The 18,274-nt window shown below is 43.0% G+C and overlaps 1 protein-coding gene across 1 annotated transcript in view; it reads left to right on the top strand.

Moving 5' to 3' along the window:
• Window positions 1-18,274, top strand: part of CNTNAP2 (contactin associated protein 2) — a 347,743-nt gene that overhangs the window by 106,128 nt on the left and 223,341 nt on the right. The window contains exon 3 of the mRNA XM_032483274.1: window positions 6,545-6,715. The gene's annotated coding sequence lies outside the window, so the exon portion shown is untranslated. The remainder of the gene's footprint in view (window positions 1-6,544; window positions 6,716-18,274) is intronic.

The following is an 18,274-nucleotide window of genomic DNA, read 5'->3' as shown; positions in this document are numbered from 1 at the left end:
GTGTTTGAGAAAGAGGGCAACGAGAAATGATCGAAGTCCAGGCTTGGCGTGGGGAAACTGTCCACACCAAGGTACCATATAAACTCTCAATGAAGGGAATTACAGGAAGGATCCTGAAAGTTTCCAAAGAGAAAAAAATACAAGTAACACAGGAGAGGAAAGTTTTCCTCGATCCCCTAAGTGTCCTGGCTGGGTCTAAGAATTAAACTGACAAAGACATTAACAGGAGAAACACATACAAATGTATTTAACAGACATTTTGCATGGCATGGGAGCTTTCATAAGAAAATGAAGCCCCAAAGAGATGGTTAAAACCGAGTGTTTTGATGCTTGGATTGATGAAGGGTGGAGAGTCATGGAAAGGCAGGACAGGACAGAGTGTGAGTTGAGTGTAGTGAGCTTAGCAGGCCCTGTTCTTTGGGTGCCCTCTGTCCCTTTGTCTGTGGAGATGAGGATGCTTCTTCCCTGTGGGGATAGAGAGGGCACCACACAGGGGAGTTTTATGACCTGCTTCAGAGGAAGCTCAGAAAGTCCTTCTGCACCTGCCGTTTCTCAGCTTGAAATACTCAATCTGCCAAGATTACGTATTTGGGAGCAGCGTGTCCTGAACCCCATTAGCTAAATTCATGATGTGGTCATCAGAAAGCATTATCTTTCTCAGTAGCAACACTGAGAGCTTGAAGGTAGTGGAGAAATGCCTTTAAATATCCATGGGAAAGTAATTTCCTGGAGCATCTCACTCAACTGTGAAAGCAAAATAATGACTTCAGAGGAGCAAGGATTTAGGAAGTTGACCTCATTGGTCCCTTTTCTCAAAAAGCAACTTGAGAATGTGCTCTGTGTAAACAAGGGTGTAGATCCAGAAAGAGGAGCACCCAGAGTCAGAGACAGTTAGGAATTTGGGGCTTTAATACAGAAGAGGGACAAAAGGAAGTCCCTGCAATAAGGGTAAGAGGGAGGTCCAAGGACAGGAGCGGGGAGCGGTGCAGCGCCCTGAGAAGCAGCAGCCCAGGAGACCGCAGGAGGATGGAAGGCGGTCATGTGGTGCCTCCAAGGGCCCAAAATGCGACAGCTGGATTGTCTGATGTGCTTAATGTTGGAAAATTTTGAGAAGAGTTTTACAAGTGTGTTGGAGAATTTGTAAAGAGTTCATGACAGATACATAGAAAATTAGGCAGATGAATCAATAGTTACCTGTTTTTTCTAGAGAGACAAAAAATTATACAAAAAAAGAAAATATAATTAGATGTCACTGACTGGCTCATTAGTGAATGATACCTAGTTCTACAAATACAAATATTGAACCTATGATTTTGCTATTTTGGGAGAAGATGGAGAAAGGAAATAGGGAAGTAGGCTTGTAAAAATGCTCAGTTCTCATCTTGCATTGAAAAAAGCCAGGAGAAAGTATTTAAAATTCATAAATCAGTAAGTGTCTACACAAGTGTATTTTAGAAACATGGGGATACAGAAAGGGTTGTGACCAAGAAGTCGGGTTTGGTAGGGGAGGCTGGAGCCGGGAATAGCATTTTGCTGTATGCCACTAGCACCACTGGACTTCTAAAACCAGGCACATGTAATTCTTTGTTAGAAATTAAAATTAGGCTGAAAATGAATTGCTGCCCATCAGAAGATATCCTTAGAAATTTTGAAGTCAGAATCCCATACTAAATAATCATTGGTAAGATTAAAGTAATTGCCCGGTAGAGAATGTGGATGAATGCACAATACTGCATTCTGTACCGGTGGTTCACTGAGGTTTGAAGTCATGGTGGGTTTCAGCAACCTAGTCTCCTGCGCCACCTGGAGGCACCTCCCTGGTTCCTCTTCCCACCCAAGGTGAGCCCAGGCCTTGCCTAGAATGTACTTTTCTTTATTAGTACTAATAGTAATTTATTTCATATTTACTGGTAGTAATAATAATAAGCAATGTTTATTTAGCAGTTACAGCATACAGAGCGTTTTACATAGATCTCTTTTAATCCTCTTAACAGCTCCTTGTAGCTAGATGGCACTGTTATTCACCCTCTTCTTCCCTTTTATTTTTTTTCCACCTGCATTTTATTTTTTTAATTGAAATATAGTCATTTACACCGTTGGGTTTATTTCGGGTGTACAGCAAAATGATTCAGTTATACATATATATATATATATTCCTTTTTATATTCTTTTCCATTATAGGTTATTAAAAGATATTGAGTACACCAGAAACTAGCACAACATTGTAAGTCAACTATACTTAAACTAAAAAAAAAAGAGATTGAATATAGTTCCTTGTTCTATACAGTAGGTCCTTGTTGTTTATCTATTTTACATACAATTTTGCGTAGCCCAGAACATATTTTAAAAGCTTCTCGCATGACTGACTTCATTTTCAAGCTGGCAGAGCCTTCAGCCTCACCCCCACTCTTAGGGGTGGGGCCCAGCCTTTGATGACCTCTGCCCTCGGCTGGGTCCCTGACCGCTTCCCACCTGCCTTGTCACCCTGTTACTGGGGACTGTCACCTCCCATCCCTAATGTTTATTTCTGTTCTGCATCATACTCTCCCTCTTGGTTTCCGACCTTGCCTGCTGCTGCCCGTCCACCCTGGCCATCCCTGCCACCTGTGGTGGCACCTGGATTGCCATCTTGTGAGTCCTGTTCCCAACTTGGTGTTCTCGTCCAATGTCACTTTACCCTCCGCAGCGCTGACCTTGAGAACAAGCACAAATTGCGACCATTTCAACAACCTTAAGATTATAAGACCATCAGTCTTGCAAATGTGTGGGATCATTCAATGAGGTCTATGGGGAATAATAGGAATTAAGTCAGGAATATGGAAAATTATGGCGTGCTAGTGGGAGCTGTGTCCAGTTACGGTGGGTACTAAAGCAGTATTAGCGTTTATTTATATTTATTTAATATCATCAATACTCAAGCTACTATAAAGTAGATTTTGTCCCATGAGAACTTTGCATATGGAGTGAAACTGGATATAACTTATCCAAATGTTTCACTTACCCATTGATTTGATAATTATTTATTGAGTACTTAATATATTCTAGAGCCAAAGGTTACGAAATGAAATGGTATTCTCCCATCTTTCAAGGAACTTGCAGTCAGCTGGGAGCAATATAAACAAACAATAATAGTGTTACAAGCTCCTTGCATTAGGAATGGTAACAAGTACTAGAAAAAAGCACTCATGTTATTTTGTTATAACCAAAAATCCCAGGAGATTGGGCGACGGACTCATCAGATCAGGCCTCATAGAAGTCCCTGGGGGTCTGGAGCAGCGGTGCCCAAACTTTCTTATCGTGCCCCCTGCTCATTAAAACCTTTAAGCTCACATCCCAATCAGCTTGCTTGTGAATTCTGTCCGTCCTCCACTGTGCTCATATATTATGTACACCATAAAGCATAACTAAAGTAAATATTTTAAAGGATGAGGTTTTAAAAAATATTAATAGAATTTCTAGCCTCCTCTGCTTGTGCCTCAGTGACCCCTTCCAAGTGGACACCTCAACTCTGACACTACCAGTCGGGACCAGGTGGAGGCCTCGCTGTTGCTGGCCGAGAATCGGGACTTAACGCATCCGGAGATTTGGGGCACGCCACAAGCCGCAACGCCAAAGATACCACGTGACCATCCAGACATTTCCAGAAGGATGCCTGGTTCCCACCACTTGTAGAAGGCATAATTTCCCTCTGAACATACCCAGTCAAGAGACCACGTTAGTCCGAAGTTGCTTAGTGAGCACAGAATGAGAACGAATGGAGTTGTGGTCTTTAGGGATATCTCGGCCAATGAGAATAACGATTGAACTGGCCTTCTCCTCTCTGGGGGTCTTTCTGTCCAAATAACCAGTGCTGGACTTCAGATAAATACTGACATATCTTACCTTTAGCTTTCCTTTTTTTCTAGAATCATCTTAGACACCTGTCCTTTTGTGAATACATCACCTCAGAAAACAAGAACGCATTTGATTGGACTGAAAGTTTGAAGTGTTCATTGATGTATGTTCTGCCTAAGACACAGTTGCTTTGCCTCAGGCTGGAGCAGGACTGGGGACTGGTCGACCCTTACAGGCTCCTGGGTTGTTACGCGCTCTCACCCAGCAGGACAGGCTGAGTCCTGCTGACCCGGGGGGCTCATCTTTGTTCCTTCGTAGAACTCCGGTTGGTGAGAGGGTTGCAACTTCTGGTTTGATTTAGGTGTTATCTTGAGAGGCTCATTTTCAGCCAGCTGGGAGCTCCTCTCACCGCATCTGAAGCTGGATCTCGGGCCAGGAAGAGGTCTCAGCCCTTAGATCACAGCAATCTAAACAAGAGTTAAGGTTCTTTTTTTTTTCAGGTATTTTTCTAACCAATATCATATCACATTCTTCTTCCCAAGAGGAAACCAGTCTATTTTTCTCCTACTGAAAGTTATGACATTGCAGTTTTTTTAAAAAGAACTTAAAACAGTGCTAAGACTTCTTGGGACACGTGCAACAGTGGGTACCCCTGTTTTTACCTTAATGAAGACTGTTTGCAAACATATTTTGTGCTGACTTACTGGTTCTATATTGCCATTCGCTTATCTAGATGTCACTGTATCCTAGACGTCTGAAGAACAGAAATAAATAGCATTAATTAAACAAGAGGATACTTTAATATCTCATAATATAGCAGTACTGTTCATTTAGGATAAATTAGGATTTGGGGATTAGCAGATACAAACTGCTGTATTTAAAATAGATAAACAACAAGGTTCTACTATGTAGCACAGGGAACAATATTCAATATTTTATAGTAACATATAATGAAAAAGAATATGCAAAAGAATATATATATATGTGTAACTGAATCACATGCTGTACACCAGAGACTAACGCAACACTATAAATCAGAGGTACTTCAATCTAAATAAATAAATAAATAAATAAAAGTACCTGAGGTGTGGCATATTAAAAGCGCCATCATTTCTTTAAAAAAAAAAAAAAAAGAATAGCAGTTGAAATTATTGTATATGTGCATTAGTTGCATAAAAGGAAGGGAAAATACAGTAGATAGAAACTAATAGAATAGAATTGATTCAGTGTGTTCTTTCAAGGAAAAATATGGCAAAAAAATCAATTTTTTAAAAAAAAAAAACATGTATTTTAGATGTTAAAAGAAAATTCTGCACAGACAGTTTACTGGTCTAGTAGACTTTTGTTCCGGGACTCATGAATCAGGCAGCCTCCAATCCAGCAGATAAGCATCTTGGAAGAGCTGTACGAGGTGAGGGATTTTTATAGACCAAGGGGAGCAGGGAGAAGGAGGTTATCCTGGGCGAGTGCCGACTGGCTGAAGCAGGGCATAGTCTCACATGAGCAGAGGGAAGGCTCGGAGCGTCAGGTGCCCTGAGCGGAGCAGGCAGGTGCTGACAGGATGGCCTGGACCTTCCTTCCCTGAGCGAGCCGAGCACAGAAACTGTTAAGTTTTGATTTGCTGACGTGGGGCTTAGCATGAGTGACTCCATCTTGGCCTCATCTGGTGACTTTAACATGGGTTTAGTATTAAGAGTAAAGGCTTTAGTAACTGTTTTAAAGCACATCCATGGATTTCAGTCCTTAGCTGTGCTGGGATGGGTACGCAGAAATGTGCACGTTCAAAAGGAACTTCTCCCCTGTGAGTAAAGTCGAGTCGGCTCTTGGTCTCAAATTCTTGGTCCATCTGTCCTGATGGGATGTGAGTCCTCCAGCTGGGTGTTTTTTATTCTGTCCTGTCAACTGCCTTTCTCCCGGGGCCGCTGGCTACTACCAGGCAGTGAGTGGGGAGGGGATGGGTACATCTGTGTCTACCCTGTGAGTTCAAGGGTAGAGGCTGATTGTGGGCCCTCAGGTGGGCTCAGCTCAGCACTCCCACCCAACATAACACACCACAGGCTGGAGTGTCCCCTGGAGTCTTCAAGGAGGAAGAAGCTGGAGGCAGGGAGACCCCTCAACTCTGGGAGTTTTGGAGCAGGAAGGATGGGGAGATGACTGGCTGGGTCATCCCTCCTTTGCCCCCAGTTCCTCACTTCCACAGAGCTTCCATGCTCCCCACGGTTGTGTTCCTGCTGCACGTGGTGTCTGAGCAGCTGCTGGCTGGAAGCAGGCCCTGGTTATTCCAAGGCAAAGGCAGATGAGAAGCAAGAGCAGAAAACCAAAGACTCCATTCGTAGGCTGTCCCTCCAGGTCGGCCCAGGTGTTTCTTGCATCAAACGTAAGCATGAGCTCAAAACAGCCACACTCACCCCTAGAGTGACACCAAGGGCCTCTCCATTTTCTCCTCTTTTGACATTTACTCTTAGAGCCCCTCCAGGACTGCTCTTGGTAGGAACTGTCAATCCTTAATCAAATATTTTATGTACTTACACACATAGAACTTTTGGAAAGTCAAAGATATGTTAGTGGGGATTCTGTGCAACGTTGCTCAGCAGGTAGAGAAGACCAGAGGGCTGCTGTCAATGGAAATGTATTAAAACTCAAGAAATGGGGCTCTCTTCCATGACTGCCATGATCGTGGTGTGAATTACCGTTTCTTTCTCCTCCGCAGGGAATTACTGGAATGCCGCCTCCTTCCCAAACCCATCATCCTACCTGCATTTCTCGACTTTTCAAGGAGAAACTAGTGCCGACATTTCCTTCTACTTCAAAACTTTGATCCCCCGGGGAGTGTTTCTTGAAAATCTGGGGAACACAGATTTCATCAAACTCGAGCTGAAATGTGAGTATAGGTTCTTTGCCATCTCATGAATAGCTACTCTTGTCACTTCAGGCTGATCTGAACCCCGATTATGTAATTTCATTGGATTCAAGCATCAGCGGTCTCCTTTGTTCCAGAAGCAGTGCTGGGAGGGAGCAGCACAACTTGAGAAAGACCTGGGCTCCTGGGCTCAGATTGCTCACAAGGAAGAAGGCACATGGAGATTCCCACAATGCTGTGCGAGTAAGATGAGAATAAATCACTCTAATAATATAGGAGAAGAATGTGTATTTAAAGTTTATTTGTGTTTATTTTCCGAGGAGACAGGGTTAAGAGTAGGGAGAGGATTGGGTAAAGTGATCAGAAATAAGTAATGAGGGTGGGGGTAACAACACAAAGAAAAATAGGAATAATCAAAATTAACGTCTAATAATGAAGCAGCCTGGACACAGTACTGTGTTACTCGGTGGAACTTTGAGTCTGCACTTTCCAGAAGAGGCCCCATACCCACACACCCTCTAAAGGTTTGGGTTCTGATTGATTTAGCCAAGGGCACAGAAACTACCAGAATCCCAGCTCCATCAGCTTGTCTTGGATCCCAAAGACCCTCACTGAAGTCACGTGGTCGAGGATGGATGCCGTCTGTTGAAGGGGAGGGGTTCGTGGGATCCGGGCAGTGCAATTCACATTGTAACAGGGCCCTTTTATCCTTGGGGCGTAAGTGCAGCTTTAGGAATTTATGTCCAGAGACCTCCAGGTTTGGTGAATATTTGCACACGCCAGGCTCTCCTGCCTGTTCAGACCAAGACAGAATCAGCAAAGGAACAGACAGGACCAGGAGGGGGAAGCAAGTCAGTGCTGGCCTGTCCCTGCACGAAATCACGGTGCCTGTTCCCCGCATCACTGTCCTTCCTCCTCGTCTGTGGTCATCATCCGAGCGCCCATGTGACTGGGTCTGGTCCGGGAATGATCCCAAACCTATTTCCCAGAAATGGCTGATGGAATAGTTGTCTCTCTTTGTAGTTATAATTGTGCGGTGTGGTCTTTGAGAAAGGGACTCTCGGGTATCTGTCGTTCTGCTGAAATCCTATGGGATTCTTTCTGTAAAATGGTGGACAGTGGTAGAGGAGAAAGTGTGTGGACTTTGGAGTTCTCATTCTCGGGTTGAAATCCAAATCCTTGGGAAATTGCTTAATCTGTTTGAATCCCAATTTCCTAACCTGTGAAGTGGGGGTGGTAATTTGTGGAGCTTGTCTTGATGCTGGAAGATAGATATTCATGAAGCGTTTCTTTCAGTGTTGTGTGGTCGTAATGGTCATCTTCCTGGGCATGCTCGTTATAGCTCGAATATGAACCAAATCTGACTGAAAGAAAGCCTGAGAATAGTCTAGCCCTAGAATTTAAAAGTGAATAAATAGAAATCCTCTCTTTTGTGAATTATGGACTGGACTTACTTAAAAGGGGTTTTTACTTTCCACCGCAGATTGAGTCAAACTGTTTTCTGACCTACACCTTGTTGGCTGGTATTTTAGAAATATCCCATGGTAAAAAAGGAAAATTGATAATCCCACATTTGGGTTACTGTATAAGCTCCTAAAAAATTACTTGGATTCACCCTGTCCTTGTTTGGTTCCCCACATTCAGTGAACCCAGGTCTGGGTTGGAAAGAAGACAAAAGAAGTGTAGAAAGAGCAGGTGTCTCCACTTAGAGATCTGCAGGGTAGAAGTTCACTTTTTTCTAATTACGAAAAACTTCATCAACGTGTCCGTTTTCTCAGCATTTCCATGATATGAAAACTCTGCGGCAGAGGGTGAATGAAAGCCTTGTTTTGCCCTTTAGCTCTCATCTGTCATGTGGTTTGCTTTTGAGAAAGTGTGAGGCACTCAAGGCAGGAATGAGAAGCTGGCCTTTCCTCGGAGCTCTAATAATTACGAATAACCTTCTAATAATGACTAAGCTGGAAATGCCTTTTTAGAAGAACCCCCAAATGTCCACTGCTACACAGCATCTCCATTTAGGCTCAAAGGCATTCATGGGGGTGGGGGGGAGTCAGGTTTCTCTATCTGATCAAAACTTTATGAAGAACATGGAGAGAAGATGGCCAGTGACTGAGGCTTGCTGCTACCCATCTGCCACATTTCTCCCGGCTCTTCTCTGCAGGAGCCCTGGGGCAGCGGGCAGAGAGGGAGGGTTCTCTCGGGCCCATTTTTCTCTTCTGCTGAGGAGTCCGGCAGACCTCACTGCTCACGCAGCGAGGGCTGGCCCCCTGGGAGGGCTCAGAGACCAGGGTTCCTGGAGTCAGACTTTCTAAAACTGTCTCTACTTTTTTCCCCCTTTACCTTGTTAGCCCTTCTGATAGGAATTCAAATTCTGTTTCTCTGCGTGTGTCTCAAAGGACTTTTGTCGCAGTGCATGCCTGCGTGGTGGTTTTCAGGATGCCACTTCTGTTAATTAGCGACATCGTGCCCTTCTGTCAGAAGGAGAAGATTCTTGACTCTACGAACTAAGTGAATGAGGTGCCATCAACATCTTAATGTGCAAGTAAAAAACATATGCGATAAAATTAGAGCGATGTTACTCACTAGTATACTTTGAAGGTAAAATCTTCAGGCTGTGTTTCACTTGCTCTCTATTTACTCATTCGTTCAGTGAGTGTTTACTGAGTCCCTGCTATGCGCCCGATGCGGTGCTCGGTGCTGAGGGAATGTGGTCCAGTCAAGCCTGGGTTCTTTCCCTCAAAGATCTGTTTGTTTTGGAAAGCAGTCAAGTAGATCAGTACTTATGAAAATAATAATAAAAAAATAGCTCAGCTTTACTCAGATGCCCTATGTCTCAGGCACTGCGTCCAAGATTCTACGCAGATCATCTCACTCGCTTTCCTAACCGCCCTTCGGAGTGGGCACTACCATCAGCATCTCTGTTTGACGAATGAAGAGACAGGCGCAGGGCGAGGAAGCGGCCCGGCCACGGGCACACGGCGGGAGAGCGGCCGGGCTAGTGTTGGGCCCCAAATGTTTCTTGTCCGTCCTGAGCCATTGCTTTCAACACCAAACCGCGCTGCCTCCCAGAGCGGACAGACGTTGAGAGAGACGGCTGAGAGCACCGAGGCGGGTATTGGCCCTGACTGGAGGGACAGGGGTGCTTCCCAGCGAACATAGGGCTTTCCTTAAATTCTGATGGGTGAGCAGAGGTCAGGAAGGTGAAGACGGCGGGGGAAGAACAGGTGGGGTCAGGAGAGGAGAACACGGGTGAGTGAAGGTGTAGGGGGCTGGACCCGGGGCCCCAGAGGGAGAGTTCAGCAGGGAACCTGGTGAACTAGGGGCAGCGGAGCCAGAAGGGCAGGTAGCGGTCAGAGCATTTGGTGCCCGCTGGGCTGGGGGAGAGCTGGCTGCGCTCGACCCTGAAAGCTACAGTGAGCAGGGGCTAACATGATCAGAGGGAAGATGGAAAGCCAGACAAGACGCAGTGGGGGCTCGTGTGAAGACGGTGGCAGAGTGAATGGAGAGGGGGGAAGATGACAACGAAGGCTTATAGATGTGAGAGATGCTTAGGTGAGAGATTCCACAGATTCTAACAAAACAGCTGTGTGGGTGAAGCGGAGTGGAAGGTTTTAGAATGAAGCCAGCAGTTGGTTGTGATGGTTTTGATGACTGTGTAAGTAGGACACCTTTAAGGAGTCCAGCAGGGGAGGGCAAAATGCAAAGTGCGTTTGGGATGTTTTGAGTCTGAGGGTCTGCAGGACATAGGAGCGTCTATCCATGTGGGCACACCTGGAGGGCGCTGTGGGTTCACGTCTGGAGCCCAGCAGAGCCGTCTGAGTCAGAAACGCAATGAGCGCGGCACCATCACCTGGAGAATCATCAGGACATGAGCACTGGGCGCCTTCAGCAACCCAGTAAAGAAAAAGAGGTCGGAGGTACGGGAGCGTAAGGGGCCAGCTGAAGGAGTGAGGTCCCCAAGGAGGTGGGAAAGAATGAGACTCAGAATCAGAACATCCGAAGGGGCTGAGGGGCACTAAGTAAGGAGAGCATCGGCCAGGGACGAGGAGGTCCATTTCCAAATCGGAAACGATTTTTGTTTCTGTTGTTTTGTTTGCTTATTTGTTAGTGTTTTTGAGATGGCTGAAGAGTATTGCTTTAAATAAGATTCACTAACAATCATAGATACATCCATTTCTTTTTTTCTGAGTTCCCCATGGGGAACAGCTTGACTGAGTCTCTAGATCCCTTCTCTGACCAAGGTGGTCCCACCATGTCCATGACCACAGTCCCATCATCAGGCCACCTGTCCCAGCCCACCTGCGGTGTCAGAGGCATCCAGGGTAGATCCTGGAGGGTCTAAGGTGAAGACAAGAGAACCCAACACCCTCACCTACTGGTCAATAAGAGAAGATGATGGATGCATTTTCTAAGTGAAATTTTCTAAGTGCCAGGCATTGTTCTAAAGCTGTTACAAGTCTTAACATTTTTAGGTTTGGTAACACATTTTTAGGTTTTACCCACATTTTACAGACAAGGAAACTGGGGCACACTGGTTACACAGCTGGTTTCAGACATGATCACTAAAATACAATAAATGGATTAAGTGATAGACATCAGATACTATAAATGTCCAGAGGAGCAGGACGTAACCCAGCCTGGGAATGAAGAGGAAGATGAGGTGGCTCCTGAGTTGGGTGGTAAAGAGCTGGCAATGAAGTGAGCTAGATGAAGAAGTGGGGGGACAACTCTAGCAGGAGGGGACAGTGCAAACAAGAGCACAGACAAAAGCACGAGGATGGGGAACAGGATGGATACTCAGGACCTGCAAGCGTTTGGTGTTGTTAGAGAAGGAAGTATGACCCGGGAGGGGAGATTTTTAGGCAAGGCTCAGATCTGACTCTAAATATATGGCAATCTAAATATCCCACCCAGCATTTAGTGCTACTACGTACGCACCAAAGAGGAACGCGAGGACACTCGGACATGTCCCCCTCCCAGAGTCGCCCACGGTCCAGTGGGAGAGACCAGCATCTGCAGCAACATGGGGACAAGATGAAATAAATATTAAGGGGACAAGCAGTTTACGTTAGTGACCCAGACAGATCATGGGTGGTGAAATTTTGGAATTCAAGGCTTCACAGGGAAGCTGTTCGGGTGGTGAGAAGGTCCACGATGCCTAGTCTGGCCGTGCAAGTGGGCTTCTGGGTTGGAGGGAAAGGCTGTGGGGAAAGTCAGGGAACTGGAGGCTGGTCACCCCATCCCCTTTGAGGCCCCTAGTGGCAATGGCAAGGGACGCTGTGGGCAGGGAGCCTGGAGCCAAATGTTAGCGTCCCCTGTTCAGAGGATGGCGGCAGCAGCCCGGGGAGAGGGACTGCCACCAGAGGGCACATTGCTGAGTGGGGGCTCTGGTGCCGCAGAACGGAAGGAGCCCTGGTGTGAAGGGCGCACCCAGCTGCCCTCCCGCCCAAGACGCGGCCCCTGGGGAGAGGAGCTGTGGTGCTTGCTGGTGGGTAGGTTTTCCTTCAGGTGACATATAACCGGAGAAAGGAAGTGTTTGATGGCAAATGGTGACAGCATTTTTATTTCTGTTTAATCATTTTAAAGAGATTACGGAGGACACAGCGGGAAATTTCTGAAGGGGATGTTTGCTGCCCAGGAAATATTCAGGAGAAGCAACTAGGAGCAGTTGCAATACTTTAGCGTAAGCTTCTGTGTTAACCGAGCTTGAGGTACTTCAGGTATCAGGATGACTCGGGAAACGTATTTACATTTCACAGGCATATCTCCACAAAAATATGGCGGCAGCAGTGTAACGTCCTGCTAATCTGAGGGAAAGGTATTAAGGAGAAACTTCCGTTTTCCAAGATGCTGCCTTCTGCAGTACACATGCTCGAGCACGTCACAGAAGAAAATTTTCTGCAATATACAGAAATTGATGAATCAGAAGAAGTAACCTGATGGCAATTTATCTTCCATTATTTCAGAACTGGACCAGCTTTTTATGTTAAAAGAGCTTCACTCGTGTAGACATGAGGAGTGTCTAATTCCACTTACCCGGCCTCTGGTGCCATCGGGAAGTTATTTAGGGTATTTTTCCTTCTATAAGTATTGTGAGTTTTTACTACTACAAATCAGGTGTTAGCACCTGGATTTTTCTTTTTAACTATCCAAACCAACTTAGGTTATCAACATAGATTTAGGAGGAATTTTAGTGTTTCTACTACAATGCAAGTCTAGTTATGAGCTCAGTTTGTATTAAAGATTTGGGAAAGTAAAGAAGGCTTCTGACCTGGTCATTACAATACATAAGGAAAAAAAAAAAAACTTCCTTAAAAAAAATTTTTTTAACCTGCATAGCAACACTATTATGATTTTTTTTGGAGTTATAGTCATTTTACAATGTTGTGTCAAATTCCAGTGTAGAGCACAATTTTTCAGTTATACATGAACATACGTATATTCATTGTCACATTTTCTTTTCACTGTGAGCTACCACAAGATCTTGTATATATTTCCCTGTGCTACACAGTATAATCTTGTTTATCTGGTCTACATTTTGAAATCCCAGTCTGTCCCTTCCCATCCCCTTCCCCCTTGGCAACCACAAGTTTGTATTCTATGTCTGTGAGTCTGTTTCTGTTTTGTATTTATGTTTTGTTTTGTTTTAGATTCCACATATGAGCGATCTCATGTGGTATTTTTCTTTCTTACTGTGATTTTTTTTTTTTAATTTTTAAAAATTTCTCTAGCTTCTGATTTAAACTTTTCAATTTCAATTATGGACCAAAAAAAAAAAAAATTCAGAGATGTAAATAAAGATGAAATTTGGGCTATACTAAAGCTACTTAATATATTAGCTCTGTGCATTTTGTTAAGTATTACAAGATAAACAAATAATGGTAAATAACAAAGTCAATTGAATTTACTCGAATTTCTTTGCCGGTCTTAATTAAGGGGACAGTTATTTGAGTACATGTCATAGGTACCTGAGATGAAAAGAATAGATTTTAGAGTGGGATGTCTTCCTGATATGAAAAATTGTCCAGGTGACCTCAGATGTTACTGATCCACCCATGTCAGCTAATTTGGAAATTTCTAGAAGGAATTAGGAATGCCTCTTAAGCTGGCCGGATGGAGTCTCCTCTCTCTACAGAGCTTGTGGTCCTGCCTCTCTTTCTCTAGAACACTCCAGGGGCACCTTGAGAAGACCACCTCCCTAATGAAATCCTGCCTACACAAAAGATTTTTTTACTGCATCTTGATTTAAAATATAAAACACAAATAAAAGAGAAGTCTTTCATTTTCCTAATAATAACAACGTTTCTGCAAGACAATTAATTCGGCGCATTGCCTGGAAAATAATAGGCATCCTCATTAAAGAGCATCTTACCAGAGTGTCTCTCTGAAGAATCTATGTTGTGTGTCATTACCACAGAGAAATGCTAACGTTTCATAGAGCTTTTTTGGGTGAAATTTTTCTTCTATCTCATTCTCTTTGATTCTAAGGGATTTTTTTTTTTTTTTTGCATTATGCATTGTGTGTGATAGGCCCCCAAATCTTTCCCTTCAAAAAGATGGCATGTTAAAGTGTCAAAAAGACCAGCTACTAAACTCAGCCTGCCTTGGCCATGGAAGAAGACAGGCATCCTAAGACGAGAGACCAAAGATGCATGAATTCATGCATTTCAATATGAGACAGAGATGGGGAAAAGCCTGTACTATCGTGACAATAATCAATGCATGGATTAGTGGGAAAGTGGAAATGTACGTATGGAGTTATAGGAAGGTTAGAGACCTTGCATCTGCCGTTCTAGACGCTAACAGCATCTCTGCAGGCTTGATGTTTTATTAAAAACAAATGCTTGCAGAGGGAAGAGTCGATGGCAGCTTTGGTTAGTGCTTGTTACTAACGCTGGAGCATTGATCCAACTAAGGGTGACACTTGGGACCAATTAATTCAAAGCTGTTTTTAAAAAAAAAAAAAGAAGTGGATACAATAAATCAGAGAGCAGAGCTTCATCTAAATATAATGAGTGACTGGGGAAGATGACTTGAAATAGCTCTGAACCAGAAGTATCTCAAAGGGACAAAGACAACTGTAAATACAACAACACTGGGTTTTTACCTGGCACTCATATTCCACAGCTAACCATAAGGAGCCTTGTCGTTTGTCTCTTTTTTTTTTTTTGGAAGTATAATTGATTTACAATGTTGTATTAGTTTCTGGTGTACCGCATAGTGGTTCAGTCATACATATATACACATACTCTTTTTCATATTCTTTTTCATTATAGGTTATTACAAGCTATTGAATATAGTTCTCTGTGCTATGCAGTAGGACCTTGTTGTTTATCATTTTATATACAGTAGTTTGTATCTGCTAATCCTGAAGTCCTAATATATCCCTCCCTCCACTCTTCCCTCTTTGGTAACCATAAGTTGTTGTTTTTTTTTAATTGAAGTACAGCCAGTTACAACATGTCAATCTCTGGTGCACAGCACAATGCCCCAGTCATGCATATACATACATATATTTGTTTTCATAGTCTGGTAACAATAAGTTTGTTTTCTATGTCTGTGAGCCTGAAAATAGAGCTGCTTGTGCCAGCTTGAGGCTTCCGGGTTCTGGAGTCTATTCAAGTGTAGAATAGAAATGTCAGACAACAAAGGGAATCTCTTCCCATACCTCTGGATGTTGGGCTTGTCCTGGACAAACTTCTCAGTAGGCAAAGTTTCCATTCACCTTTATGATATTCAGGGTACAGCCCTGCCTCTCCTTTCTTTGGGACCTCAGGTCGGTGGTTTGGTGGGGTTAGTAACGGAGGTGGCTCAGACATTCAGGAGCATGCATTTCAAGTCTCCCATGTGGCTCCCGACCACTTCTCTTTGCCCTAAAACTTCATGGTTTTATGAATTACAGAATTCCATTAATTCATTCAGATATAATATTACTACCTCTATATTTTTTTTAACTATGCCAATGTTCTCCTGCAGAGCTGGGTCCTGAAACTGGAACAAGAATGTACAGCACAGTTCATCCCTTCAAAATTCCAGTGTTCTGAGAGGGAACATCCTCTGCTTATATTCTTTAATCTTATGGATTAATATTTCAAATGTGATAAGATCGTAAGAGATATAGGAATAAGAAATATTCTTGTTTAGGAATAAGTTAAGCTGCTTTAACAAATGAAACCCCAGGTTTCAGTGACTGTGTGGCAGTGTGATCTGCATGCTCTGTTCCACGAAGTCCTTCCACAGAGCGACTTGAGATCAAGGCTCCTTTTGTGTTGTGGTTCCACCATCTCCTGGAGCCTGGGGTCTTCTCAGTCCACTTGGCAGAGAGAGGGAGCGTGGGTGGAGAAGCATCCTGTTTTCTTACCCACGCTGGTCCAGAGGTGACACACACTGCTTTTGTTTTCACTCCATGGGTGGTAACTAGTCATATGGCTCCACCTACATGCCCGGGGACCCAGAAATGCAGCTGCTGGATGCATGGTAGCTTTTCAGGGGTAACTGTGGGAAGGAGAAGACACATCTTTCATGAAAACTTAGCAGTCTCCACCACAGGTACTGTGGCACAAGAAGGAAACTTTCACCTTGCCTAAAGACATCGAGGTAGGTGTCCAGAGAATGCAGTGTTTGACTTGCCTTGAAGGATGAAGGCAAATGAATGAGGTAAGGGCATTTTCCCAGAGAGAAAACAGCATAGGCAATAGCAAGTTAAGGAGAAAGATCATGGAATATTTGAGGAATTGAAAAGAATATAGCTAAAGCCCAGGAAGTGGTTAAAAGACATTTTTCATTAAAGGAATGACCCACCCACGCATCTGTGTTCAGAATTGGACAGAAGAAAGCTAGCTGGACCTAAAGCCTCTTAGGAAATTACTCATTTTACTTGCCTTTGTGGATAGTGTTAAAATGATCAAATTTGGTTTTTCTGCATCTCTGAATTTGATTCCTCTGATGAGAACATCTGATGAGAATGCCAAACGACTTCTCATGAAGGGTGCTTGGTACTTAGCATTCTACAGGGTCTTTCTGGGTAGGTTCAACCAGAGCCAATGAATAATAGAAACAGTGTGTATCTGTCAAGTGTAATTATAACACGGAATAGGCTCATCTTGCATTCTGATTCCTGTATACATTGGTTTAAACATCTGAACATGCTGGCACTTCAGACCTGTGAGAATTTTACTTGGAAAAATAGCAAACCCTTATTATTTTGGGCCATTTTTAACTGAAAAAAACTCACATCTTGTTCAAAATAATTTTATGGTAAAGTTTGACCACTTTCCTTTTTAAAAAATCTTCTCAGGTATCTTAAGAACAGGAAAGAAGTAAGGAGTAACGTTTCAGTCTGCTTTTAAATTCTCTCTAATTTTCTGTATTTAAATGAAATCTCATTCTTTGCATTTTGATGAACTAATCTCTCTGATTAAACTCTTGTTAAAATTATAGAATAGAGTGGCTTAAAATGTCACCAGCCTTTGCAAAAGAAGTGAAAATGATCAGATTATAACTTTTTAAAATTATTCAAATATTGTTTGTTTATCATTGAATGATTTAAAAATCCAGAGAAGCAAAAAGAATAAACCCCAAGAATCAACTCTAATCTCATATTCTAATATATGCATTACTACTCTTTTGGTATGAACATTTCCATTTTTCTATGCACTTTATATGTAATTTTTTACAAAAAAGATCATATGGCACATGCTGTTTATAGCCTACTTGTTTCAAGTAACAACATTTTAGAAACACATTTCCATGTCAATTTTTGAAAACTCCACAACAGTGATATTTTTTTCAACTAAGGGCAAAGACTATTTATCAGAATCTCCAAGAGAGCATGTATAGTTTAGAAAATCATGATTTTACATTTACCAGCCAAAACAAAAAAAAAAAAAACTTGTTTTTGTTATGCAACCTACAGAATGTAATGGACAAATAAAAATTCTTATTGGCTGATATTTATCTGAGATCTTCAGGGGTTTGTTTTACTCCCCATCAGCCTCCTATATCTGGGCATACCACTATCTGGAGATGATAATTAAGATTATGATGTCTCCACTATGGAGAACAGTATGAAGGTTCATTTAAAAACTAAAAGTAGAGCTACCATATGATCCAGCAACCCCACTCCTAGGCATTTATCCAGAGAAGACTAACAAAAAGACAGATGCACCCCGGTGTTTACAACAGCACTATTTACAATAGCCAAGACATGGAAGCAACCTAAATATCCATCAACAGAGGAATGGGTAAAGAAGATGTGATTTTACACACACACACACACACACACACACACACACACACACACACACACACAATGGAATACTGCTCAGCCATAAAAAAGAATAATACCGTTTGCAGCAACATGGATGGACCTAGAGATTATCACACTGAGTGACGTTAGTCAGAGAGACAAATAGCATATGATATCACTATATGTGGAATCTGAAAAAAAAGATACAAATGAAATTATTTACAAAACAGAAATAGACTCACAGACATAGAAAATAAACTTATGGTTACCAAAGGGGAAAGGACAGGGAGGGATACATTTGGAATTTGGGATCAGCAGATACTCACTACTAT

Source organism: Camelus ferus, chromosome 7 (assembly GCF_009834535.1).
Source record: "Camelus ferus isolate YT-003-E chromosome 7, BCGSAC_Cfer_1.0, whole genome shotgun sequence".
NCBI classification, from domain to species: Eukaryota; Metazoa; Chordata; class Mammalia; order Artiodactyla; family Camelidae; genus Camelus; species Camelus ferus.
Note: the sequence above shows the minus strand (reverse complement) of the source record. Positions and strands in the feature narration are given on the sequence as shown.